Source organism: Phascolarctos cinereus, unplaced genomic scaffold, assembly GCF_003287225.1.
Source record: "Phascolarctos cinereus isolate Bilbo 61053 unplaced genomic scaffold, phaCin_HiC Scaffold_5;HRSCAF=322, whole genome shotgun sequence".
Taxonomy (NCBI): domain Eukaryota; kingdom Metazoa; phylum Chordata; class Mammalia; order Diprotodontia; family Phascolarctidae; genus Phascolarctos; species Phascolarctos cinereus.
Genome location: NW_027555958.1, coordinates 54,593,602 through 54,620,058, shown reverse-complemented (window position 1 = coordinate 54,620,058; position 26,457 = coordinate 54,593,602). Strand labels below are relative to the sequence as shown.

Genomic DNA, 26,457 nt, shown 5'->3' with positions numbered 1-26,457 from the left:
TGGGATTGTGCCTGTTAATTGGGGGCTGTGGGAGGGGGGCTTTTGCTGTGACACAAAGTTTGCTGTCAGGGGAAGCTAATGGCTGAGAATGAGGTAGCCTTTGTGCTAGAAAAACCTCCCCTGATGTCCAGAGATTCACCCTGTTCTCACATGAAAGGTCCTGGTGACTGGGCCCCCCACAACCTGAAATCATCGGGAATATTAATGATTTTTTAGGTTGGCCACAGATGAATCTGACTCCCTTACCAAGCTTGTCTAAGCTGGAATCACAGGAGAGGCAAAAGAAGGAACTGCCTCAGTGCCTGTAAAATTTAATCTAACTTAAACATTTGTATCATTTCTTTAACTGAAAAATGAGATTTAGCTGAGAGGGTTTCAGGGCAAACCCATTACCATGAAGAAAATCTGTCAGAGATTTATTGGTACTGAGCAGAACTATAAACCTCTTGCACAATTGCCAGAGCCCCAGGAGTGCCGCCCAGCCACGTATTACGATATCACCCAGAATGTAAACCCAGTCTGGTGTAGGCGGTTCTGGTCAGAAAGGTGTACATGGGCAGCTGGAGGGATGACATCATTTCTAATCCTCATAACAGGTGGGTGATGCATTTTGCAGATGAGTAAACTGAGGCTCATTGGAGTTACATAACTTAGCCAAAGTATTTGTTTTTGTTTTTGTCTGGACCTGTGATTTCATCTATAGAGAGCACTGCCCATGTGGAAACACATAGTTAGGCAACCCATTGGTTTTAGAGAGTTGCCCCGGGGGAGGGGGTGCAGAACTGAGAGATTATAGTATATATGTATGTCATAGCATTTGAATTCCGATCTTCCTGACTTCAAAATGAGTCCTCTAGCCATGTGGTGCTAGTCTCAGCCAAAGTCATATAACTATTGATTGGTAGAATTGTGTCTTAAACCTATTCTAAGTCTCTTTCCACTATACTAGAGCATATCAGACCAGGGAGGAGGTAAAGGAGAGTAATATTACCTTCCTCTGGTTATTTATTTAACACATTTTAAATAATAATTATTTATCCGATCCTGTAATTTTATCGGTATAAGAAACTTCTAGTGAAGTGAGGAAATTCCCTCTAACAATTCAGATGAGTAACTGCTCTATAATTTATAGTTTCACAATCACCTGGGTCATTGAAAGGTTAGTGACTTGGTATGGGTCACACAGGCAGTATGTGTCAGTAGTGAGTAGTGGGCTCAGCTTTCCAAGGTCAGTTCCATGGTCAGCTCTCTACTACTATGCACACTGCCTTTCTCTCTTCATTTAAACTACATGCAACTCTAAATCCTACCTTCAGTTAGGAGTTACAACAAAGAAATAGGTAGATTTTTCCCTTTTCTACTTAATGAGGAAGGTTTGTTGCATTCTTATAATAGCATGCCAGACTCAGTGCTTTCTCTAGCCTAGGATAGATAAGGACTAGACCTATCAGCTCATTTGTATAGGGACTCCCAGGTGAGGAAACTCCCTTTACCAGTGCAAGTCAATACCCTCACTGCCGACTTATAGTCTTAGAGAGATACCTAGAGCCTTAGGAGGTAAAGGGACTTGTCCAAGGTCCCATAACCAGTGTATGTCAGAAGAATACTTGAACCCAGGCTTGGCTGGCTCTCTATCCACTAGAATGATTATCCCTGGTTCCCAAGGCTTAGGAGTCTGTGTTGCTGTGGGCACCAGGTGACTGCCATCTGGGCTGTGGTAATACTGCTTTCCCTCTATTGTTCATTTAATATATTTTTTAAAACTATTATTGATCCAGAACTGTGATTTTATTGGCGTAGAGAACTGCCACCTGGTCCCTACAGCAACATGGCACTCTGAGCTTTGGGAATCTGAGCCAAGGAATAAGAAGTAACTTTCCCAGTTGTTGCTTTAAAAAAAAATGCCCCAAACACTCATCTATCTCCAGCCCCATACACAGGAAGGCAGCAACTTGACGGAGCAGGGAAAAGTGCTGGACCTGGACTCAGGAGAGACCTAAGTCTGAATCCTACTTCCCAATTTACTAGTTGGGTAACCACAGGTAAGGCACATAACCCCTACGAGTCTCAGTTTCCTCATCTATAAAATCAGAATAATAATAGCACTTAACTCCCAGGGTTATTGTACCATTCAAATGAAACTTTAGAGCATGGTGTGCAAACCTTTAAGCACTGTGGAAAATGCCAGCTTTTGTGCTTCTATAGTGTTTCTATCATGCTTTACACATGGTGCTTGTGATTCTTATAACAACCCAGTGAAGTTGCTAGCACAAGTCTAATTATCCCTGTTTTACAGATGAGAAAACTGAATCTCAGAGATGCTAAGTGACTATGACCAAAGTCATAGAACTAGTACTTGGCAGAGCCAGGATATCACATATATGAGGAAGGGGCAAGCTAATCCTTTCGTGGCTGTTTCCTTTCCCACCTCCTCCTATGGAGGCATTCTTCAGACTGCACGCTGCCCTTTTGTAAACTTGCATCCTCTGCTTTCGCCCTTCAAGGCTGTCCTTCCTGTTCATTTTATTTTGTTTTTAAAGTTTTATTGACAACTCGTGTTTTTACAGGACAGGGAATCCCTTGTACCAAAGCAAAAGAAAGTTAAGCCAATGCTTAACTAGTCAATGCAATAACTTCATCTGGCAGAGTAGCCAGTATTCTATATCCATAGAGTTTCCCTCCTCTTTAATGAGATTGGGGCAATGTATTTTATCCCCCATTCCAGCCAGAATTAGTTATAGTAATTAATCAGAGTTTGGTTGCCTTTCACTGTTGTTTTCATTGAATTATTATAGTCTTCACATCTGTGTTCTCCTGGTTCTGATTCGGTTAATATAGGTCTTCCCATACGTCACTGAATTTCTCACATCAGACCTTCCTTAAGGCACTTTATAGACCATCTATTTGTAGACTATAATTTTGTTCAGCCATTACCCAACTGAAGGGTGCCCAACTTGGATCCAATTTTTTCTTGTAATTTATTTTAACTAGATTTCACTTACTGGGGGCACAAAGGAGGACCCTCCATCTTCTAGTTTGTCCTTTTTGGAATAACAGCTCTTGGGCTGCTTTCCATAGAGAGCTTCCTGGGCTTCCACTACCTTACGTACCAGCTTCTAGTAGAGCAGGTGGGAGAAGGATAAACTGCCATAGACTTTGAGCTTGAGAACTGGTTTGGCATTCATCATTCATCCATGGCGATGTTTGTTAGCTCCCAGCTGAGTTCTGGGAGCTCTTCCCAGACAAACAGCTCCAACCTCCAGCTCATTGTTTGATGCAACCCTCACAAGAGATAAGAGTCAAACCTGTTTCTCTTTTTTGCCCAGCTCCAGGGCAATGTCCCCTCCGCTTCCAGGGGCGGTAGCTGCTGAGCCTAGCAGGTTTTAGCTGGAAGGTATAAATATTCTTCTGTTTATGCCAGCATCTTCACACCCACTAGCATAATTGAACTCCAGTGATTTACAAGAGCTGTGCTTCAATGCCTTTTAATAATGGAGTCATTTCCATAGCAGCCTATCCAATAATACGAGTAGGTAGAGATGTTGATGAGAACATGATGGGGAATGAGAAAACCTTCTTGGAATGAAGTCAGTTTTATAATAAACATTTATAAAGCTTCATAGTAATGCATCCAAAATTCAGCCCCTCTGCTTCTTGGCTGGAAGACTTTTTTTTTTCATCTATAGAAGTATAGTCTTCATTCTTTAATCTACCTTTTCTTCCACAATCCTTGAGCACCTACTTGATCAATTAAACTAAATGTTTTCAGCATACAGATTTCCTGCCATTATCTGGCCTTTTACACAGCTTAGTAGAAACTATCTGGTAGGCAACTTGCACATGTCAGATAACTTCTTACATCTGCATCTAAAGCAGGATTGATTTGGATGAGAGAAAGGGAAAATGTGGACTTTTGCCTATTTTGAAGAAGAGCGAATGTATTAGATGGTGATGCATGATTTGCATAGTGTATAAATGTGCTCTAAATCTGAGCACTGTATTTCCTAGGGGTGAATGGTGTCTAATTTGTGGCTGATTTCACAGCCCCTGCGATCTTTAGAAATAATATTCAAGAGCTTACCTTCCATATGGTTATATCCAGAAGGCTTAAAATTAAAACTATACAAACTAGGTCATTGAAAGAAAACTTCTTTTCTGAACTTATAATTTAGGATTAAAAAAAAATCTTCCCTCCATGATTTTTGCTTTTTTCTCCATTGGGAAAGTATTTATGTTACATATCTCAGTACCCATGATCTCAGCTTACACTTTGGACTTTATTCAGATCATGTTAATAGCTTATAAAAGTAAGACAAGCTAGATAGACATTATTTAATTACTTTAGAGAGTTAAGATTTTTGTTACTTAGCTTAGTTAACAGAGTATAGATTTGAAAATGCACTTAAAGCAATCAAACTATGTATACCCTTTCATTCAGTAAAACCACCAGTAGGTCTGTAGCCCAAAGAGATCATAAAAATGGGGAAAGGACATATTTATACAAAACTATTTACAGCAGCTCTTTTTTGTTGTGGCAAAGAATTGGAAATTGAAGGGATGCCTATCAATTGGGGAATGTCTGAACAAGTTTTGGAATATGAATGTAATGGAATTCTATTGTGCTATAAGAAATAACAAGCAGGATGATTTCAGAAAAACCTGGAAAGATTTGTATGAACTGACGCAAAATGAAATGAACAGAACCAGGAGAACACTGTACACAGCAACAGCAATGTTGTTCAGTGATCAACTATGAATAACTTAGCTCTTCTCAGCAATACAATGATCCAAGACAATTCCGAAAGACTCATGATGGAAAATGCCTTCCACCTCCAGAGAAAGAACCTGTGGAGTCTGAATGCAGATCAAAGCATACTATTTTCACTTTCTTTATCTTTTCCATGTTTTTTTCCCTTTCGTTCTGTTTCTTATTGCACAACATGACTAATATGGAAATATGTTTTACATGATTGCACATACATAGCCTATTTAAAATTCTTAGCTTTTTAGGGAGTGAGGAGGGGAGGGAGGGAGAAAATTTGGAATTCAAAAAAAATTTAAATGAATGTTAAAAATTGTCTTTACATGTAATGGGAAAAAAATAAAATGCTATTAAAAAAAAAAAGAAAGTGCCCTTAAAATTTGAATCAAAGTTTTATATATTTGTTACATACGCAACTCAATCAAATGAGCACTTATTAAGCACTATATAGGCATATACTATACAAGATACAGGCAAGGCACTGTGTTTAGTGTGGGGAATGCAAAGACAAAACAAAAGACAAAGACAAAAAGACAATCCAGGGTACTCATTTATCTCCTTACATATGTGGCCATTGTGCTGTCAGATAAGAAAGGCGAAAAGATCAACCCTACAAGAGGATGAAAGAGGTCTTCAATTTCACCAGGAACTCTCTGATTTTGACTTGATAATGGTAAATGAAAACGCTCAGATTTCAGATTTCCTAATCTAGTTTTTAATTTCCTAATCACAGTATCAGTGACTCTCTCCTGAACTCCAATTGTGCATCTCCAACTGCCTGCTCAACATTTTGAACTCGCACGTTCCATAGACATCTCAAACTCACCATGTCTAAAACTGAACTCACCTTTTCCCACAAACCCCACACTTCTTCTGAACTTCCCTAATTCTGTCATGGGCACCCAGGTCCACAACCTTTGTGGATTCCCAATTCTTCAGTCCAAATACCCAATTAGCACCAAATCTTGCTAATTTCACCAACACAATAGTTCTCATATTTGCAATCAGAGTTTATCTCTCATTCATGAAGGAGCCTGAGATCCATGGAAAGCCTTTCTCCTTCCCTAGGTGAAAAAAAAAAACGCTAAGGAGAGAGGCTTTAGCTCTGAATTAGCTAGTTTTCTCTTGGCCAGTTTTTTTTTCTCCTTACCACTTTCCAATTTTGGATGGATAAAGTTGACCTTTTGCTTGAGAAGAGTTGGATTTTACCTATTACTTCTGCTTTATTAATCAATAAGCATTCATTAAGTACTGACTGCCAGAAACTGTGCTAATTCTGGGGATGCAATGGAAAAGCTAATGGCATTTCAGATAACAACCCTATCTGACTGCTACAGGTTCTCCTATCATACTACCATGATGAAGCCCTCCCCATGACTCTGATCAGCCAGAGGACAGCGAGAGCAGCTAAAGGGAATGAACAGGGGTGTGTTAGTAAATGTTTAACAGCTAGCTGGGGGCAGGGAGGAGAATTGTATTCATAACACATTTTTAAGTTTAATCTGCATTATTAATATTTTCTCCATCATTTTCTTGACTCTAGAAACTAACAAAAAATCTATCCCTGATTTGTATGATTTGCTGATTTCTGAGGTGTTACTGATCACACAGAAAATTTAACAATCAGATCTTGGGCTCAAGCTGACTCCAGCACAACCCTGGCCTTGAGTCCATGACATTTGAGAATAGGTTTAAAGCGTTAGGAGTTAGCCTTCAAAAGAAAATTCTCAAGAAGAAAAAAGGTAATGATCTTCAAGAACAGGAAGTGAGTTTATGGGGCATGTAGTCCTACTCCTCATTTTACAGATGAGGACACTGAATCCCGTAGAGGTCAAGTGACTTTCCCAGCATCACACAGTAAGTGGCTGAAATAAGATTCAAACCCAGGTCATCTTGACTGCAAGTCCTGTATCCTAACCATTATACCATATTCCCTCTCTGCTGTAAGGCTGTCTGGTACACTAGAAAGAGCACTAGATTTTTTTTTTTAAAGCCAGAGGTTATTATGTTGTTCAGTTGTTTCTTATTCCCTTCATGACCCCATTTGGGGTTTTCTTGGTGAAGATACCAGAGTGGTTTGCCATTTCCTTCTCCAGCTCCATTTTAGAGATGAGGAAGCTGAGACAAACAAGGTTAAGTGACTAGCCCAGGGTCACATAGCTAGTAAGTGTCTGAGACCAGATGTGAATTCAGGAAGAAGAGTCTTCCTGACTCTAGGCCTGGCACTCTATTCACTGTACCACCTAGCTGCCAGAGGACCTGAGTTCAAATCCTGGCTTTTCCATTTTCGGCTACCTTAGTGACCTTCCTTGGTTAAAATGCACAAGTGAGGCAAGTAGAGTCCCACCTGTGTAGCTTATGGGATTCCTTTTCTTCCTTCATGGATGCTTATTATCTAATGGGATTGACTGAAGAGGGAACCTTCCGGCCCGTGTGCTGGAGCCATCTTGAATCAGTTTAGAGTGGATTTTTAAATTTTCATTTGTAAGCATTTACATCTTGGAATTCAGCAAACTCTATAAATCCAGGCGTGATATATTGTTTTATTGATTGTCTAGGTTTAAGAACATGTTAAAAGTGCAGACTGAACTCTAAAATGTATGTGGAGCACATTTCCCCCTTTTTTCCTTAAAATTCCTTGTACCTCCTGCCTCCCCACACTCCCAATTGTTAAACATTTATCAGTGCAGCCTAGAGCATCTCCTTCTAGACCTCTGTTATAAAGAAGCCCTTAGGTACTTAATGATTACCCACTTTACCAGGTACTGATGATGACTACTAATTTCACTGGGATACCTCCTGGGAGGTGGGTGGTAGGGGACGGACTTTGTTAGACCTACCCCACAAAGTAATTTGAGTAAGTCTCATGACTTAGATGGATAACCACGGAGTCATAGAATTTTAGAGCTGAAAAGAACCTTACAGAGTATCTAATAATTCTATTTCCTCTAGAATAAGATAGAAACTCTTCTGGTTGACTTTTAAAATTTTTCACAGTCTAGGCTCATCTCCCTTTCCAGGTTTTTTGCACCTTTTCATGTATTCCATGATCCTGACATCTGATCTCCTTGATGTTTCCCATATGTATAACTCCATTTCTTGCCCCCTCAGCTTTGCCCAGGCTGTCTCTCCCACCTCCTGTCTCCCGCCTCCCACCTCCTAACCTCCACCTTCTAGAAACCTTTGCTTCTTTCAAGGCTTAGACCAAATGCTGTCTCCTACCTGAGATGCATCCTGATTGCCTCCAGTTGCTAGTGATACCACCAAAATTACTTTGTATCTACTTTGTATTGCCGCATGTATTTGTATGTTATTTCTACCTCCCATCCTCCAGTAAAGTGTAAAGTTCTTGAGGGCAGGGATTATTTCATTTTGTCTATGGAGCCTAGCATGTAATAGGCACTTAATAAATGCTCCTTGAGTCATCATAATTTAACCTAGTCCCTTAATTTTATAAAAAGATAGGAAACGAGCATTTATTAAGTACCTACTGTGCGTTAATAACTTTTATATAGTGCTGACTGTGTTCCAGACACTGTATTAAGTGCTTTTCAATTATTCCATTATTATATCATTTATTCAATTATTCAATTATTATATCATCTGATCCTCACAACAACCCTGGGAGGTAGCTGCTATTATTATTTTTACAGTTATTATTTTACAGTTATTATTATTTTACAGTTGAGGAACCAGAGGCAGTCGGCAGTTAGGTGACTTGCCCAGGCTCCCATACCTAGTAAGTGTCTGAGGCCAGTTTGATTTGAGCTCCAGTCTTCCTGACTCCAGGCCCTGCACTCTATCCACTGGACCTCCTAGTTGCCCCCTTTATAGAAAAGGAAAAGAAAACCCAGAGATATTAATGTTATAAACCATCTTAGAGCTGTTAGGAAGCACAGATGACTTGACAAAATCAGATACCTGGCAAGTAGATGAAAACTACCTATTGTTCAGATTGTCAATTGAATGGACAGTCCACTGAGTGAGCACATCAGTCATCTGGATTAGGTATTACAGATATGAATGATGGGTAGGGAACAACTTTGGAGCCAGTGTGACATAGCAGAAGGATCACTGGATTGGGGATTTGAAGCCTAGGTTCTTAGCCATGCCCTGCCATACACTATTTACATGACTAGGAAAATCATTTCATGACCTGGACTGCAGTTTCCTTGTTTTGTAATAGAAATGGATTGGACTAAATGCTCTTCAAACCTGTGAGCCTGTAAGGCACATTTCAGGTAGATGGGAGAAGAGAAATTCTGGTTTTGATAAGCCCAGATCTGTGAGAGGCTGGTTTCTCCAGCGATGAGGTGGCTCCGGAGGAAGGAGGGAAAATGGGAACCGAAATCCATTTTGGCTGGCTTCCCAGCTCTGACAACCCTGTTTGTGAGCCCTTGAAAAACAAAGTAAAACAAAACCAACTACGATAATAGTAATAATAAGCCCTCGATTCCTTAAATGCCTAGACAAGAAAACATGGAAACATCACGCATCCTCTTCTAGGGGTTTTGTGCTCAGCCATGCAGTGGGACAAAGTCATTGAATAAGGCAGCACAAAAAGTAATCAAAGATAAGAAAAATCCTCCAAGAGCACAAAAACCTCTGGGCTTGGGGAGGATGGGACTACTTACAGCCTATTAAGAGTGGCAACTTAGATAAGACTCGGGAACTGAGAATGAAACAAAGATTGGTGAGCAAGAAGCCTGGACAAATCATAAGAAAAACATTCTAAGGCTTATATAAAAGGGGCTAGAAGCAAACCGAGAGTTCCAAAGAGGCTAGGAGGAATAATTTAGTCATGCAAGAAGCATGCTCTTTAGGAAACCCAAATGAATTTTCTGTTCCTTGTTGGCACCGGGAGAATTGACAGGGTAGGAGTTTTCCCATAAGTATTGCCTGAGCACCTGTAGCTTAGAGCCCCCAGCAGGGGCATCATCTTAGCCACCCCACTCATCTGCCATCCTCCCCTTTTTGTTTAAGTCAGGGCCTGAGATTCCACTTGTGTAAGGATCTTCAGGTGAGAAAATTCCCTCCTTTGGTCCAGAGAAACAGCTTTTCTGTTACTTCTGTTTCAGCAACTTCTGAAATCCTAAGAGGTTAAATGATGTGTCCAGGGCCACACAACCAGTTTAATCTAAAAGTGGGGCTTGAACCCAAGTTTTCTTGACTCCTGGCCAACCTTCTATGAATCAGTCAATCAACAAGCATTTTATTATGCACCTACTATGTGCCAGGCACAGTGAGGGATCCAAAGACAAAAGTGAGAAAGTCTGCTTTCCAGGAGCAGCTTTATATTGTACAGGCTTGCAAGATGGAAATTTGAGTTCCTGGAACCACTCAAAGACCTGTTTGCATAGAGCACAGTATTTGAAAGGAGAAATTATATGAATAAGGTAAGAAAGATAGGCTGCAATAGATTGTGCAGAGACTTAAACACAGGGCTGAAGGGTTGGTATTTAGGGAGCCACGGAAGATTTTTGAGTAAGGGAGTGTCAGACCTGCACCTTAGGAAAATGATTTTGGCAGTTGTAGATTGGAGAAGTGAAAGAAGCAGAAGCAAAGAGAACCATTAGGTGAGCAATTATTACTCCTCTCTGTCACTCAATCAAAAAGCTCTCTTAATTAAATTCTTTTCAGTTAATAAGTATTTCTTTTCTCTCCCTCTCACCTCTCTACCACCAATTAAGAAAGAAGAAGAAGAAAAATAAAACCTCCGTTAACACATATGCATAGTCAAGTAAAACAAATTCCCAAATTGGTCATATTCAAAAATGTGTATCTCCTTCTGCCTGTTGAGTCTATCCCTCTGTCAGGTAGTGGGGAACATTCTTCATAATCTATCTTCTGGAGTTATTGTTGACCATCTCTGGAGTTATCATTGACCTTCTTATCAACTAGACTTCATTAAACACCTATTCAAAGCCAGGCACTTTGCCAGGATATGAGAATACAAAGACAAAAGTGACGAAACCTTGCCTTCAAGGATCTCACATCTTAATGAGAAAAGACAAAAACAATAGCTAGTGTTCATACAGTGTTGCACAGTGGATAGAACCACTTATGCGTAGAGCTCAATTTTGAGCTTATTTAAGTTTATTAAAGTTCAAAACTTCACTAACAGTTTTGGGACACTATTTTTTCATTTTATCCTCACAAAAAATAATCCTGGGAGGAAGGTACTCATTATTATTATTATTCCTGTTTTACAGCTGAAGAAACTGAGGCAGACCACAGTTAAGTGACTTGCCCAGCTTCACAGCTAGTAAGTAAAGACAAATTTGAACTCAGATCTTCTAGACTCCAGGTGCAGGGCTCTCTCTATTGTGCTCCTTGCCATGCTATCTCCCTAACTATGTCATCTAGCTGTGCATATATAACCACATAAAGAATATATATATATATATATACACACACATATGTGTATGTATGTGTGTGTGTGTGTCTTTCACAGACCTAATCACAAAAAAGGTTGGTTTTAGCGGGGGATCCTTTTATGAAGTTCTAATGAGTTTCTGGAGTGAATCAGAAAGAGAAACATCGTCACAAGATGAAGAGTAACAAGGTGTGCTTCTAGCTGACCTCTAAAAGTCAGTGCATTGGGGCCAAGAGAGACACTCAGAGAGGAAGCCAGAACCTTAGCAGATTCCAAATACTGGAGGAAGGGAAACCCTGAGAAGCGTTATGAAGAGCAGAAGAGAGGGCAGATGCAGCTGCCAAAAGGGACCAGCCAAGACTCCTGAAGCAGAGGTTTGTTAGCTGAGAAGACACAAGGAGTGTCAGCACAGATGGTGGGTGGCCAAACCCCCTCTGAGCGACAAACCTCAAAGCACTAATCTTGTTTCTTCTTGCGTGGAAGCTTAAAGCTTTTCCTTATCCACTGAAAAGTGTATTTACCTTTCTTGGTTTTAAATGTTTACTGTGTCTATAGATAAACAGCATCAAAAATAGACCTTTTCTAATCTGGGTGTACTTAATGGAAATAATAAAGCCATTGAGTGGGGAGCATCACTTGAGGAGGAGAGATAAATCTACTAGTGAGTGTTTTGCCAAGACACTGTCTCTGGCTGGGAACCTGGAACTAAAACAGAGAGAGGGAATTACAGATCCTTTGATATAATTTAGAGCAAAGGAAAAACTGAGGGAGGAAACTAGGGGAAGCCTATATAGACAATTAGTCCAGGTGTAGGGTGAAAAGGGTCAAATAGGAGGGATCAAACAATGCTGCCTAAAACCTCACCTCACCGCAGCTGCATGCAAAATAAATGCAGGGAGCTTTGGAGGAAGGCCCTAGCAGCTGGGGAAGAGGAAGCACGGACAAGAAAGGCTTTGACCTACCATGCCCTGCTGTCTCCCTGTCTTCTCAGTCTCATGATGTAGTGCTGACCTTGGCTTCTTTCATGGCAGCAGACCCAAGCAAGACTGGAAAGGCTGCAAGTATGTGAAGCAGGTCGTCCCTAGCAGACCCATTTGGAGTGACTCCTTCACCAGATGCTTGGCCATCGGGTGACTTTTTTTTCTCATAAGCAACTCTGCTGAAGTATTGGAAGGGTTTTGAGCCATGTGGGCAAAAGGAGTACCCACACACAGAAGAAATCCTGAAGGCAGCTAGTGGCTGCTAGAATGAGCTGAGTTCAAATCTAGCCATGGACACTTACTAGCTGTGTGATTCTGGGCAAGTCACTTAACCCCTTTCAGAACTCAGTTTCCCATCTGTAAAATGAGGATAAAAATATCACCTTTGTCCCAGGGTTGCTGTGAGGATATAATGAGCTGATTTTTGTAAAGCACTTTGTAAACCTTGAAGTACTTCATAAATGTTAGGTATTATCACGATCTTTGGAAGTATTGGAGTAAGCTTTGTTTCCCCATCACATTGAAAGCTCCTTTAAGGTCACCTTTTTTTTTTCCTTGTCTTTTTTTCTTTTTGGCGAGGCAATTGGGGTTAAGTAGCTTGCACAGAGTCACACAGCTAGTAAGTGTTATGTGTCTGAGGTAGGATTTGGACTCAGGTCCTCCTCACTCCAGCCAGTACTTTATCCACTGTGCCACCTACCTGTCCCTAAGGTTATCTTTATGTCTTCTCTGCCTCTTCTACAGCTCTGTCCCCCTGCTCCCTTCTCCCACCACTCTCATCCCCATATTCCTCAGCCCCATCTCTCCTCATGCCTGTACTCCTATTCTACCCCTCACCCTGTGTCCCCTGCAAAGTTAACTGTGTGTTTAATGAGTTCTCTTCCATCCCAGATCCCTTCATTTCGCATTCTTCCCATCTTCTTGCACTTATGGTTCCAGGTTCTCTCCAGAAGAGATTCAATCCCCAGCTACTCTTTCCAGAGTAGGTGGCTCTTACTCTCATGACCCATGACACAAAGTGGAAGGAATTGACCTTCTCCATGTTGCCTACTGCTACTTTTGGGTCTTCCTTATACCAACATCATTTGACAGTTTGTCTTCCTTTGAAGTTCAGTCTATCTATCTATATCACCCTATTCAGATTGCTATTTCTTTACTCTACTAGCCCCTAGGTCTCCATTCCTCCTTTCTCAAGGAGTTTAGCCCCTGACTCACAGTCTTCCTCTCTATCCCTTCCCCTGCCCTCTTACTTGGGGTCTTCAGTATGTATGTTGATATCCCCTAGAATATCCTGACCTTCCTTGATTTCTATAATGTACATCTTGACCCTACCTCGGTTACTCATAGGGATGGTCATAACTTAGATATCATAATTACCCCCAAACTGTGTCCTCTCCAAATTCGTAAGCTCTGAAATTCATGGCAGCATAGATTCAGACCTGGAAGGGACCTTAGAGACCATTGAATATAACTTCCTTATTTGCAGATGAGGAAACTGAGGCTGAGAGTCACACAGCTAGTGAGGATCTGAGGTGAGATGTAAATTCAGGTCTTCCTCATTCTAAATCCACTGCTCTCTCCATGACACCATCTTCTTCTCCAGTGGTCTACAAAATTTTTTGATCACACACCTCAATCAGTAAAATATTTTGGGACATGAATGCCGTGTGTGTGTGTGTGTGTGTGTGTGTGTGTGTGTGTGTGTGTGTGTGTATAAGCATGTGCACATATGTGTATTTTTTATTTAAAAATCACATGCACATATTATTGTACTGATATATACATTTCAAAATATACACACACAAACAGAAATTAGCAAGGGATGAGATAAAGAAAAATAAATAATATTCTAAAAATAAATTATATTTTAAATAAACTTATTTTAAAGTATTTTTAAATCCCTTTATGCTCTCCTTTACAACTAATAACAATTTTAATTAGAACAATTTAGTTGAATATCCTTCACCATTTTGCTAATTTAGGTTTAATTTTTTGTGATAAAGTGATCTGAAAGGTTGATTCTAAATTCAGTTTATTGTAATACTTAGTTTTAATGGCTGTCATGGCTGAAAAAGATATCTTGCAAATAAAGGTACTCCAGATTCAAATGGAAGAAACATGTCATTGCCTATGCTTACTAAGTCATGATATTAATTTTTTAAAACCTCATTCACTGATCATTCAAGGATTTTATAGAAATTCCACTTATAAATTCAAACCCTTCCTGATGTCCATCAGTTGTTCTTGTAAACTGGGAGGTGTTATATTTTTATATTTTTAACAAATAGGTTCAGAATGCACTGAAACTCTTCATTCAGTGCATTTTTTAAACAAGTTTTTCTAAACAAGTTATAAAATTCTGATGTCAAATCTTTTAAGTCCAAAGAGATGAGCATTTTTTATAGGAAACACACTTAACATCATTGTCTGCAACAAAAGTTTCATTTCTAATGGCTTCCTAATCATGACAACTTTGAACATCCATTGTCTACTACCTCAAGACCCAACATACAGAGAATAAAACACAACCTTGATAATAGCTGATGTAAATCCATATTTAAAATAATCTTCTTGCTAATTTCTAGTTTCTATTTTTTTTTTTTGGCTAACTGCTTATCAGATCTGGTTAGAATGTCATGACTTTTCCATCCTAATGTGGCTGATGAAAATTTCATACTAGGAGAAGAGAGATCACTTTCTTGTTACTTACTCATGCTGCTGTTATTAGTATGATCATCAATCCAATTTCCTTGCAGAACTCTTTTAAAGCCGCTTATCCATTTTGTGAGGGCTAGTTCAGTTAAAACTGGAGAGACATGACATTCAGGTGGGGGAGTAGGATTGAGTACTAGGCTGGAGTTAGGGAGACCTAATTTGGAATCCTACCTCAGATTGTTACTGTGTGACCTTGGACAAGTCATTTACCCTCTCTCAGCCTCAGTTTTCTCATCTATAAAAATGGGATAGTAATAGCAGCTATCTCAGAGGGTTATTTAAAGGGCCAAATAACCTATATAAAATGCTTTACAAACCTTAAAGCACTGTATAGGTGCTAGCTATTATTAGTAATTAGCATCATCTGTAAATCCACTTATCTGAGCACATGTAAACTGTAATATTGCAATATGTTGAAAGTGAAGAAATGAATGAGGGTAATACTATTATAATATTATTACATATTAATTATTAACTATCCTATGTAATTATATAATTATCTAATTATATTATGTACTAATTATTAATACTAGTACAGTATGGAGTTTCCATAGTGTGCTTCTTCATCTGCTTTCTCAGAATACTTGGTGTACTATATCTTACGGCATGTGACTATCTGACAGGCAGACTGAGTGAAGGTGCCAGTGTCAATATATATAATAAATATTAGTAAAGCTTAATTTCTTTCTTATTTTTTGATTAAATTCATTTCAGTTAAAATATTTTCCTGGATCATCTTGTGCACCTCGTAGTGTGCACAAACCCCACTTTGAAGAGCATTGGTCTCTTCTTCTTCCTCCCTCATCCCCACCTCCATTTAATCAGTTGCCAAGTTTTATCAGTTCTGTCCAAACAACATCTCCCCTATCTGTTTCCTTCTCTCTACCCAGTTCAAGCCCTTATCACCTCTTCCCTATTGTAATAGCCTCCTAATTGTTCTCCTTATTTTTTCCCCCTCTCCAATCCATCTAGCACATAGCTGCCAAAATCATTTTTCTTCAAAACAATAAAACTCCTCAGTCCCGTGTTTAAGGCTCCCTGCAGCCTCTCACAACCTACCTTTCTGGCTTTATTCATATTGTTTCCTTTGATGCATTCTATGTTCCATAGAAGTAGGATAACTAGTTGTTCCTAAGATTCAATATTCCATCTCTTATGCCTAGAATGTAAGCTCTTGGAAGGGAGGGACAAAAGCAAAGCATTATTTTTGTCTTTGTACCCCAAACACTTAGCAGAGTCTCTGGTATATACTAGGTACTTAATAAATGATTGTTAATTCATTAACCAATCCCACTTCTATGTATTTGCATGAACTGGACCCTATACCTGACCTACCCTCTGCTCAGTTTGACTCTTTATCTTCATTTGAGGTTCAAATCAGGTGTCATTTTCTCCATGAAGCCTTCCATCAATGGGGGATCCATTGAACTAATGAACTATGTCTTTGTCACCTAACACAGTGCCTTGTACCTAGTAAATAATGATAATAGCTAAAATAAGTCATAAGAATGCACATATCTTAAAGAGTAGCATTCAATTATCTAGAGGAGTTTGTTAACAACTTGCTTTTCCTCTTTTCATTTTTTCCAAAATAACTTAGCCCATATGGTTCATAAGATGGACAGGAACTAGAAGCAGTCAATGTGTCTTTTATACCAATTTACCAACTATAGAGAGTCATGCAAACACAGAGAAGAAAAATACTGAAGAGAAACAGAAAGGAGGGGGATAAATGCTTGAGAGAGAAGAAAATGCTAAAGAGAGAGAAAGAGAAACAGGGAAAAAAAGAAAAGTGTGTGTGTGTGCGTATGTGTGTGTGTGTGTGTGTGTGTGTGTGAGAGAGAGAGAGAGAGAGAGAGAGAGAGAGAGAGAGAGAGAGAGAGAGAGAGAGAGAGAGAGATGAAGAATTTTCCACGTTAGTGAATAAGACAATCAATTCAATCAGATACAAAAGAAAGCTGAGGAGTTAGGTAGGAACAAAGGCCCAAAAGGAGACTAGGTGATTCTCAATTTAGACAGACCAAGATAAGTGAGGCAAGTGTTGCAAGACTTGGCATCCTAATCATTTACTTCTAGCACAACATTGCTTCTCGCCTTTGCTTTCAATTATCTACACTATCCATTCAGGGACCTCAGATATCTAACCAAGCAAGGACTTAGCCATGCCCATCAGAAAAGATGCGGAGCCCCATTAATGGCTTGAAGCAAAAAATCTTATTAGACTGCCTTCACAGAGGAAGTTGGGGAAATCCCATGATGCCAAGCTACTAAATAGTCTGAGTTGAGTGGGCACCTAAAGATCACATACACCAGTTGGTCTCATTTATTTCTTTTTTCTCTAGATAGGAGCCAGAACTCCACAGAGCAGGAAAACAGATGACCCCATTGACTCTGAGGTAGCCAACCCTGCCTACCAGGTAGGAAAATAATATAAGTCAGAAGGTAGTGGAGTACTTGGATGAATCATCAATCATTATCAACATCATTACAATAATAATAGGTAACATTTATATATGTTTAAGATTTGCAAAGTGCTTTATAAATATCTAATTTAATCTTATATTATTATGTAATGTTATATTATTACATATTATGTGTTATACTTATAATATTTTATATAATATATGTTTCTATATTTTAATTTATATATTTGTAATATGTATTTCTCATATAATCGTATTATGATATATTGATATTATTTTATATACTGTGTATATTATATTATATTGATGTTTTCATATATTGTGCATATTATACTATATTTATGCTATGTTATATATTGTATATATTATTATATTGTACAAATGTCATATTCATATATTCCTTTAAGTCTAACAAGTAGCTTTCCATACATTATCTCATTTAATCTTTAAGACAACCCTATGAAGTTGATCTGGAGTAATTAGGTGGCACAGTGGATAGAGTGTTTGGCCTAGAGACAGGAAGATTCATCTTCTTGAGTTCAAATCTGGCCTCAGACACTTACTAGCTGTGTGACTTTGGGCAAATCACTTAACCCTGTTTTCCTCAGTTTCCTCATCTGTAAAATGAGCTGGAGAAAGAAATTGCAAACCACTCCAGTATCTTTGCCAAAAAAACCACAAATGGGGTCATGAAGAGTCAGACTCAGCTGAAAAATGACTGAACAATGACAAATGAAGTAGGTAACCCAATACAGCATTATACACATGTGCCGGATGAGGTTACTGAGAATCACAGGGGTTATGTGGACTTCCCCCAAATCATATAGTTAGTGAGAGGGAGTGCTGGTTTTCAAATCTATGTTTGAAAGTACCTCTGACTTTAAATATAATTGTTTTCCTACTTCTACTATATTGTGCTATCAGGTGGTGTGAGGCAAGCCAGCCTATGAACAGAAAAAAGATGTATAGAACAGGTAAAAGGAGACCAGAATAAAGAAAATTGGGAATTCTTGCCTCTTATAGTCACCCACAGGAAAATCTTCCCCTGAGGTGAATCAATTGATGATGACTACATTTTGTCATGCAGTGAAAATTGTGCTGGATTTGGAAGTGGAGAACATGGGCTAAAATCCTGGTTCAGCAACTTACTTACTATGTGACTTTAGGCAAATCACTTCTCTGATCTGAGCCTCAGTTTCCTCATCCAGAAAATGTTGCATTTGGATCTTATGGCCTCTAAGGTCCATTTCAGGTCTAAGTTTATGACTTTCCGGTCCTAGATAAAGGTGAAAAAAGAAAGTGAGGAGTAGTGTGATGGTACCACATTAGGCTTCTGTGAAGGGAGGCTGGGAACCTGTAACACTGTGGCTCAGAGTGGTGAGCCCTTCTGAGCAGCTGGATACACAGGAAGCATCAGAATGAGAGACATAGGGCTTGGCACAGAAGTGGAGAGGGCTGATGTCTTGTTTGAGAAGACAGTTCAATAGAACAACTGAGTAGACCCAGAGCTTGTGGGATGCCCAGACCCAAGTCATTGAGAGCCTGATGTCATTTTGGAAAGAGGTCTCCAGTGCAGTACCCCAGGGATCTGTGTCTGGCCTTGTGCTGTTTGATATATCTCTCTGTGACTAGGATAAAAACACAAATGGCAATGCTTTTAGGATTTAGATTTAGGATCATAGATTTAGAGCTGAAAGGATCTTTTCCAGTCACTTCATTTTATAGATGAGGAAACTAAGACACAGATAGATTAAATTATTTGCCCAAGGTCACATAGGTATTCAGTGTCAGAGGTATGATTTGAACCCAGGTCTTCTAACACTAGAGAAGGTGTTCTTTCTGCTGTACCAGAGAGCAGGGAATCAATTTGTGGGATGAAGGGGTCAAAATCCCCAAATCCCTAGAACTTAGGCTGAATTTAATAAAATGAAAGTTAATATGAAAAGTCAATTGTTATACTTGGGTTCAAAACAAATCAATATCACAACTATAAGATGGGGAAGAAATGGTTAGTATGATAATTATATGGGTGTTTTAGTGGACTTAAAGGTCAATACAAATCAACAATATGATATGAAGGCCAAAATAATAAATAAATAACCCTAATGTGATCTTAAGCTGTATAAAAAAGATGTATAGTGCCCGGGGCTAGTGTGATAGCTGCATCATATTGTATTGAACCTGGACTAGTTCCCTTGCCCACCATACTGTGGATCTGAGGAGGGTTATAGGGAAGGTGGCTGGAATACCATTACCATGATATTGATTAAAAATATATATTGACAAAATTTGATATTTGCTTTAAGTGTTTTAAGGCTTACAAAGCACTTTATATTTCACTTGAGTTCATTTCATTTTATGGATATATTAATTAAACCTGCTATACGAATATGAATGTAAATACATTAATGAGCAGATCTCTAACTGGAGTGTAGCAATCACAGCTTTATACCAGGGCATGTAGTCTTTCATCAGTCAAAAAACAATAGAGTTTAGTACCTAGTTAGCAAAAATAATTAGTTAAAATAGAAATTGACCAGATGGAGGGTTGAAATGAGCTGTATCCTTGTACTTCTCTGCTCCTCCCACTAGACACCCAATCAACCAAGGATGACTTCATGCCTTCCTCCTAAGCCTTGGTTAGTAACTGCTCTGGAAACAAAGCTCTGGAAGATACAGCTCTATAATTATATTTTCCCCACAAACCCTTCTTTCTATATACCATTTCTACTCATTCCATCCCATTCTACACCTAGATAGCAAAGAACACAAACACTCCCATCCCCCAACTAACTCTCCCAAACCACCATGCTTAAGTGAATTGTCACTAGGTAACAATGGATTACCCCTACTTGCTTTGCACAAACTGCTGCTTCCAGGTGTCATTGTCATTGAAAATGCAGCTTAAACGTGTTTTTATTTCTCAAACTCTTAGTCATTAAGAGCCTGTAATTAAAATAATTAGAAGAATCTTGCCTAGTAATCAATCTATATTTAAAAAAATCCTTGAAATCACCATCCAAAGTTTATACCTTATTATTTAAGCATGAGTTCTAGTATATAAATTGTAGCCATAGCACTTTAACCAGGTATTTAGAGTAGGAAAAAAAATTGCTTTTTTCTTTCTTTCTCAGGTAAATCTTACTCTAAGCTAAAAGCTATTGTAGTGAATAAGCATGGTGTAGTGGAAAGAATAGCAGGTTTGGAGACAGAGGAATTAGGGATCAAGCCCCAGCTCTGCTGCTTTCTACCTGTTCAATTGGGAAAGCTAGTTCTTTTTTCTGTACCTCGGTATTCTCATCAGTAAAATGGAACACTTGGACCCAAGGATCTCTAAGCTGGCTCTAAGAGGTAGTTGGGTAGTAAGTGAATAGAGTACTGGGCCTGGAATCAGGAAGTCTTAAGCTCAAATCTGGCTTCTGACACTAATTGTGTAACCCTGAGCAAATCATTTAACCTTGATATCCCTCAGTTTCTCCAACTGTAAAATGAGGATAAAAATACTTTGTATTAATTACCTTAGAGGGTTGTCATGAGGAAAGTGCTTTCAGCAGTTTCAAACTATTATATATTTATATAGTGACGACAGCTCCACGGTTCTCTGTATAGAGTGCTGGACTTGGGGTCAGGAGGACCTCAGTTCAAATTCAGCCTCAGACACTTTCTAGCTGTGTGACCCTGGACACACCTCGGTTTCCTCATCTGTAAAATGTGTATAATAATGGCACCAATCTCATAGTATTGTTGCATAAGCATTAACTGACATAGCATATCTCAAGCATTTTGCAAATCTTAAAGCATTGTATAAATGCTAGCTGTTATAATTGTTATTAAATTATCTGTTGGTATGATTCTTTCACCAAAGTCTTGTTCATCCTAGCACAGGAGTCACTCTGGGTCCTTCGAGGCTATGCTAGCAGAATCAAGGCTCTGCCAAGACTTACCAAGCTGGAAAGAATTCAAGCAAAAGCGTGGTGATCAGCTATCACCCAAGGACCAACCTCTGGCTCATCACTGAGGTTGACCAACAGGTGATGAATGTTGTGGCCACACCAGGCCAAAAAAACACCTGGGAAGGTGTCCAGAGGCTACAGCCATCGAGGGTGGAGGGAGCATCCAAATGGATGAAATCAGCACGGGATGATTTGGAGGCCTGAAGGGGATGCTATGTCAATGCTTGCATGGATCTCTGATCTCATTGGTGTGGGTCCATTGGTATAGATCACAGACCAGCCAAACTGTTTCATCCTGGGCATTTGTCATCCGTGTTTTCTTATAAACTTCCCAAAGAGGATCCACCCAAAGTGCTGGAGGCCTTCCTGCACATCTTTGAACATTTTATGGGTAGCAGCGTAGCAGCATCCCAATCTTTCTGTCTGTTATCCCTTGCTCTTGCTATAGCACTGGCCCACCTCCCTTTCTGATCATTCATTTCCCAGAGGATGTCCCCTATACTGAGAGTCAATGTGGCATGGTGGATGAAAGGCTAGCTATGGAGTCAGGAAGACCTGAGTATAGGTCCTGCCTCGGACACCCCACACATCCGATTAGTTGCCTGGTGTTGTCCATTCTACCTGCACAACATCTCTCACATATTGCCTTGATATTCAAATGGCCACAACTCTCATCAAGTTCCTCATCATCTCTCAAATGGACTATTCCAATAGCCTCTTTAATTGGTCTTCCTGCCTCAGATCTCTCTCTAATTCATAACAATAAGGTTCTCCATTTGTAAAATGGGGGATTTGGAGAGGGGAGGATGGCTTCTGCGTGACTTCTAAGATACAGTCTACATATAAATTCTATGATCTTGCCCAGTGATAAGATTTCCCAGAAATTGCAACCAAGACCCTACGTAGAGAAAGCACCTCTCTGTGGGTGATGACAAGTGGGATTCATCTATGGAACTGGGAGAAGTACCCAGTGGAGAAGATCAAGGAACATGTGCCCTAATGCCTCAAAGGCAAATCAGGCCTCAGACTCTAAGGAGCCAGTGTGCCAGGCAGGTCTCACCCATAGAACCTTGGTTACCACCCTATTATCCAATCCTTCCCCACTCTGATGAGTTGCTAAGCAAGGATGCTTCCCCTGGATTTTCCAGTTCTTCCAGATCGGATTGTGTTTCAGGGAGACTGGCCACTCTCCCGTGCAGCCTTTAAAATATTTTACTATTATGAGCATCTTAAATGTTCCTGTCTCAATGCATGACAGGATTGCCCAATTCATTCTATGTCTGAAGTAAAACTTGAGAAATACAGGAATGAAGAATGGTTAAGAGCCATTTTCCAAGCTAGGAAACAGATGAAATTCCCCCAGTGACCATGAATGTGTGACCTCAGCTTTGAATGACTTGTGGTGAATTCACACATTAGAGAGATTTTATTGTCTGGCTAAAGAGGAGTGATTTTTGAGTTGTCTTGTCAAGAATATTCTCTAAATGATTTTTTTCCTCCCATTTCAGGCATGTCACAGAATCACTGAATTTCAGAGTTAGAAGGGACCTCAATGCTCATAACACATACAGGAAAGCAATTTCCATACCTAACAAATGGTCAGCCAGTTTGTGATTGAAGCTTCCAAAGAGGTGGAACACATTGCATCTTGCAGATAATTGTGCATTCAATGCAGCCTCTGAGGCTGAGATGCAGCAGAGCATGGATTGGTTCCTTGCTGCCTGTGCTAATTTTGGCCTGACAACAACAAGAAAATACAGGTACTCCACCAGCCAGCACCACACTAAACATACGTGGAACCATTAGTTACAGCAAATGGAGAAATATTGCATGCTGTGGATAAGTTCACTTACCGTGGCCTTATGCTTTTTAGGGATGTCCGCATAGATGATGAAGTTGATGCACGCATTGCCATAGCTAGCTCACGTTTGGAAGGCTCCAAAGGAATGTGTGGGAGAGAAGAGATATTAGACTGCCTGACAAACTGGAAGACTACAGAGCCATTGCTCTGGCCTCTTTGTTACATGCCTATGAAACCTGCACAGTATATAAGCACCATTCCAGAAAATGGAATCACTTTCATTTGAATTGTCTCAAGAAGATTCTGAATATCATCTGGCAAGATAAGGTACCAGACACAGGTCCTTTCTTGGGCTAAACTTGCAAGCATTCAAATTCTGCCAGAAAGAGTGCAATTCCAATGGACTGGCCACATTGTTTGAATGCCAAATGCTAAAATCCTAAAAGACTATTTTATGGAGGACTGACAGAAGGCAAGCCAACACATGGAGGTCAGAAGAAGGGATACAAGGACACTCTCAAGGTCTCTCTGAAGAACTTTGGGATTGACCATGTGATATGGGAGACACTGGCACAGGACCACCTAGCATGGTGTGCCCACATCAAAGAAAGCACTGTGTTCTATGAGCAAAGAAGAATTTCAGTAGCTCAAAAGAAATATGAGATATTCAAATTTAGAGCCATCTTTGCTCCAAATATTCACGTGGACTATTTGTGCCCAACCTGTGGTAGAGTGTTTGAAGCTCATACTAGTCTGATTAATCACAGTCAGACACACTGAACCTTGACTCCAACATAGTGATGTCATTTTGGTCCTCTTCAAGGACAAAGGACGAAAAAAGCAGCAATCATCAAAACTACTTGGTACTGGCTAAGAAACAGAATGGTGGATCTGTGGAATAGGTTAGGTATGCAAGACCCAGCAGTTAATGACTTTAATAACCTACTATTTGATAAATCCAAAGATTCCAGCTTCTGGGATAAGAAATCACTATCTAACAAAAACTGCTAGGAAAACTGGAGAATAGTATGGCAAAAACTGGCATAGACCAACATTTTATACACTCTATAAGATAAAGACTGATACTATAAACAAAATAGGAAAGCAAGGAATAGTTTGCCTATCAGATCTATGGAAAAGGGAAGAATTAATAACCAGACAAGAGATAGAGAATATTATGAAATGCAAAATGGATAATTTTGATTACATTAAATTGAAAAGTTTTTGCACAAACAAAGCCAATACAACCAAGATTAGAAGGCAAGCAGAAAACTGGGAAAGAATTTTTACAACCAGTGTTTCTGATAAAGGCCTCATATGTAAAATATATAGAGAACTGAGTTGAATTTATAAGAATACAAGTCATTCCCCAATTGATAAATGGTCAAAGGATGTGAATAGGCAGTTTTCAGAGGAAGAAATTAAAGCTATCTATAGTCATATGAAAAAATGCTCCGGATCACTATTGATTAGAGAAATGCAAATCAAAATGACTCTGAGGTACCATATCACACCTATCATATTGGCTAACATGATAAAACAGGAAAATGATAAATGTTGGAGAAGATGCAGGAAAATTGGAACACATGCTTTGTTGGTGGAGTTGTGAACTGATCCAACCATTCTGGACAGCAATTTGGAACTATGCCCAAAGGGCTATAAAATTGTACCTACTCTTTGATCCAGCAATACCACTTCTAGGTCTGCATCCCAAAGAGATCATACAAAAAGGAAAAGGACCCACATGTACAAAAATATTTATAGCAGCTCTTTTTGTGGTGGTAAAGAATTGGAAATTGAGGGGATGCCCATTAATTGGGGAATGGCTGAACAAGCTGTGGTATATGAATGTAATGGAATACTATTGTGTTATAAGAAATGATGAGCAGGTGGATTTCAGAAAAACCTGGAAAGACTTATATGAACTGATGCCGAGTGAAATGAGCGGAACCAGGAGAACATTGTACATAGTAACAGCCACATTGTGTGATGTCAATTTGATAGACTTGACACTTCTCAGCAATGCAAGGATCTGAGACGTTTCCAAAAGACTCATGATGGACAATGCAGAGAAAGAACTCTGGAGGTTGAATGCAGATCGAAGCATGCTATTTGCTCTCCTTTTGTTTTGTTTTCTTGCTTGATTCTCATGGTTCCTCCCATCAGTTCTAATTCTTTACATCATGAGTAATGGGAAAATATGCTTAATATGAATATATACATAGAGCCTATGTCAGATTGCATGCTGTTTTGGGGAGGGAGGGGGAGAAAATTTAAAAGTCAAAATCTTATGGAAGTGAATGTTAAAAACTAAAAATAAATAAATAAATAAAATTTTTTGGAAAGGGCTTATGATCGTTCTATGAGACAAAAGAAAAAGAAATTCACGACATGAAAAGAGAAAAACAAGAAAACTGCATTATACCAAAAGGAACCAGAGACAAAATCAATGTAAATATTCAACTTACATGTTCTTAACACCTACATTTATAAAGGAAAAATTATCTGAAATATAAGAAGAAAGAGAAAGTAATAAAATAATGGAAGAAAAAAAAGAATGAAGGACAACAACCAACCAAGAGTGTGAGACTCTAGATGCCTGAGTTAGCCCTTTTCAGCCTCAGTTTCCTCATCTGTAAAATTAGCATAATAATGGTTGGTTAGCATTCTTTTTCAAAAAGGACCAAAATGACCTACCTAAAAGGCTTGTTGTGAGGATTAAATGAATTAACATATGTAAAGCACTATGCAAACTAAGCAGCTAGGTGGAACAGTGGATAGAGCACTGGGCCTGGAGTCAGGAAGACCTGAGTTCAAATCCAGCCTCAGATACTTCCTAACTGAGTGACCCTGGGTAAGTCACTTAACCCCATTTGCCTCAGTTTCCTCATCTGTAAAATGGGCTGGAGAAGGGAATGGCAAACCACTCCAGTATCTTTGCCAGGAAAACCCCAAACAGGGTCATGGAGAGTCAGACACAACTGAAAAATGACAACACCACTACCAACATTATTATTATATATCTTGTGTGTACCTTGTTATTTTCAGATTTCCCAAAATTAAAATTCAAACTTCTTGAAGGTAAGAATATTTTTGTGTTTTGTTTTGTTTTTACTTAGCACTTAGTGCAGAGCCTGGCACACTTGTGGACTTTATTATGCTGTGCCCTTTGTCATTGACTAGCTCATTAAACCTAACTAGCCTTTAGAGATGACTTTGAAAATCCACAATTTAAATCTAAAAATATGGCTCTTATGTTTCTAGATCAATGCTTCTTGAAATAAAAAATAATCCATTTAAAAAACTTCGGGGAAAAAGGAAATCTCTTTTGCCCCGATGTGATATGGGATATAGAATATCTAGTCCAGTCTCCCCTTTTTCCAGAGGATGAAACCCAGACCCAGAGGAATTAAGTGAACTTGCCCAAAGTCACCCAAGGTCACCAAG

At 39.3% G+C, this 26,457-nt stretch overlaps 1 long non-coding RNA gene across 2 annotated transcripts; it reads left to right on the top strand.

Moving 5' to 3' along the window:
• Positions 1-517: 517 nt before the first annotated feature.
• On the top strand, positions 518-26,098 carry LOC110216804 (uncharacterized). Of its 2 annotated transcripts, none has more exons than XR_002326873.2 (4): positions 518-596; positions 17,176-17,250; positions 21,142-21,287; positions 22,718-26,098. It is a non-coding gene; the product is annotated as an uncharacterized LOC110216804 (long non-coding RNA). The 2 variants fall into 2 exon arrangements; XR_002326875.2 differs by having other exon boundaries at positions 21,137-21,287.
• The last annotated feature ends 359 nt before the right edge of the window (positions 26,099-26,457 follow it).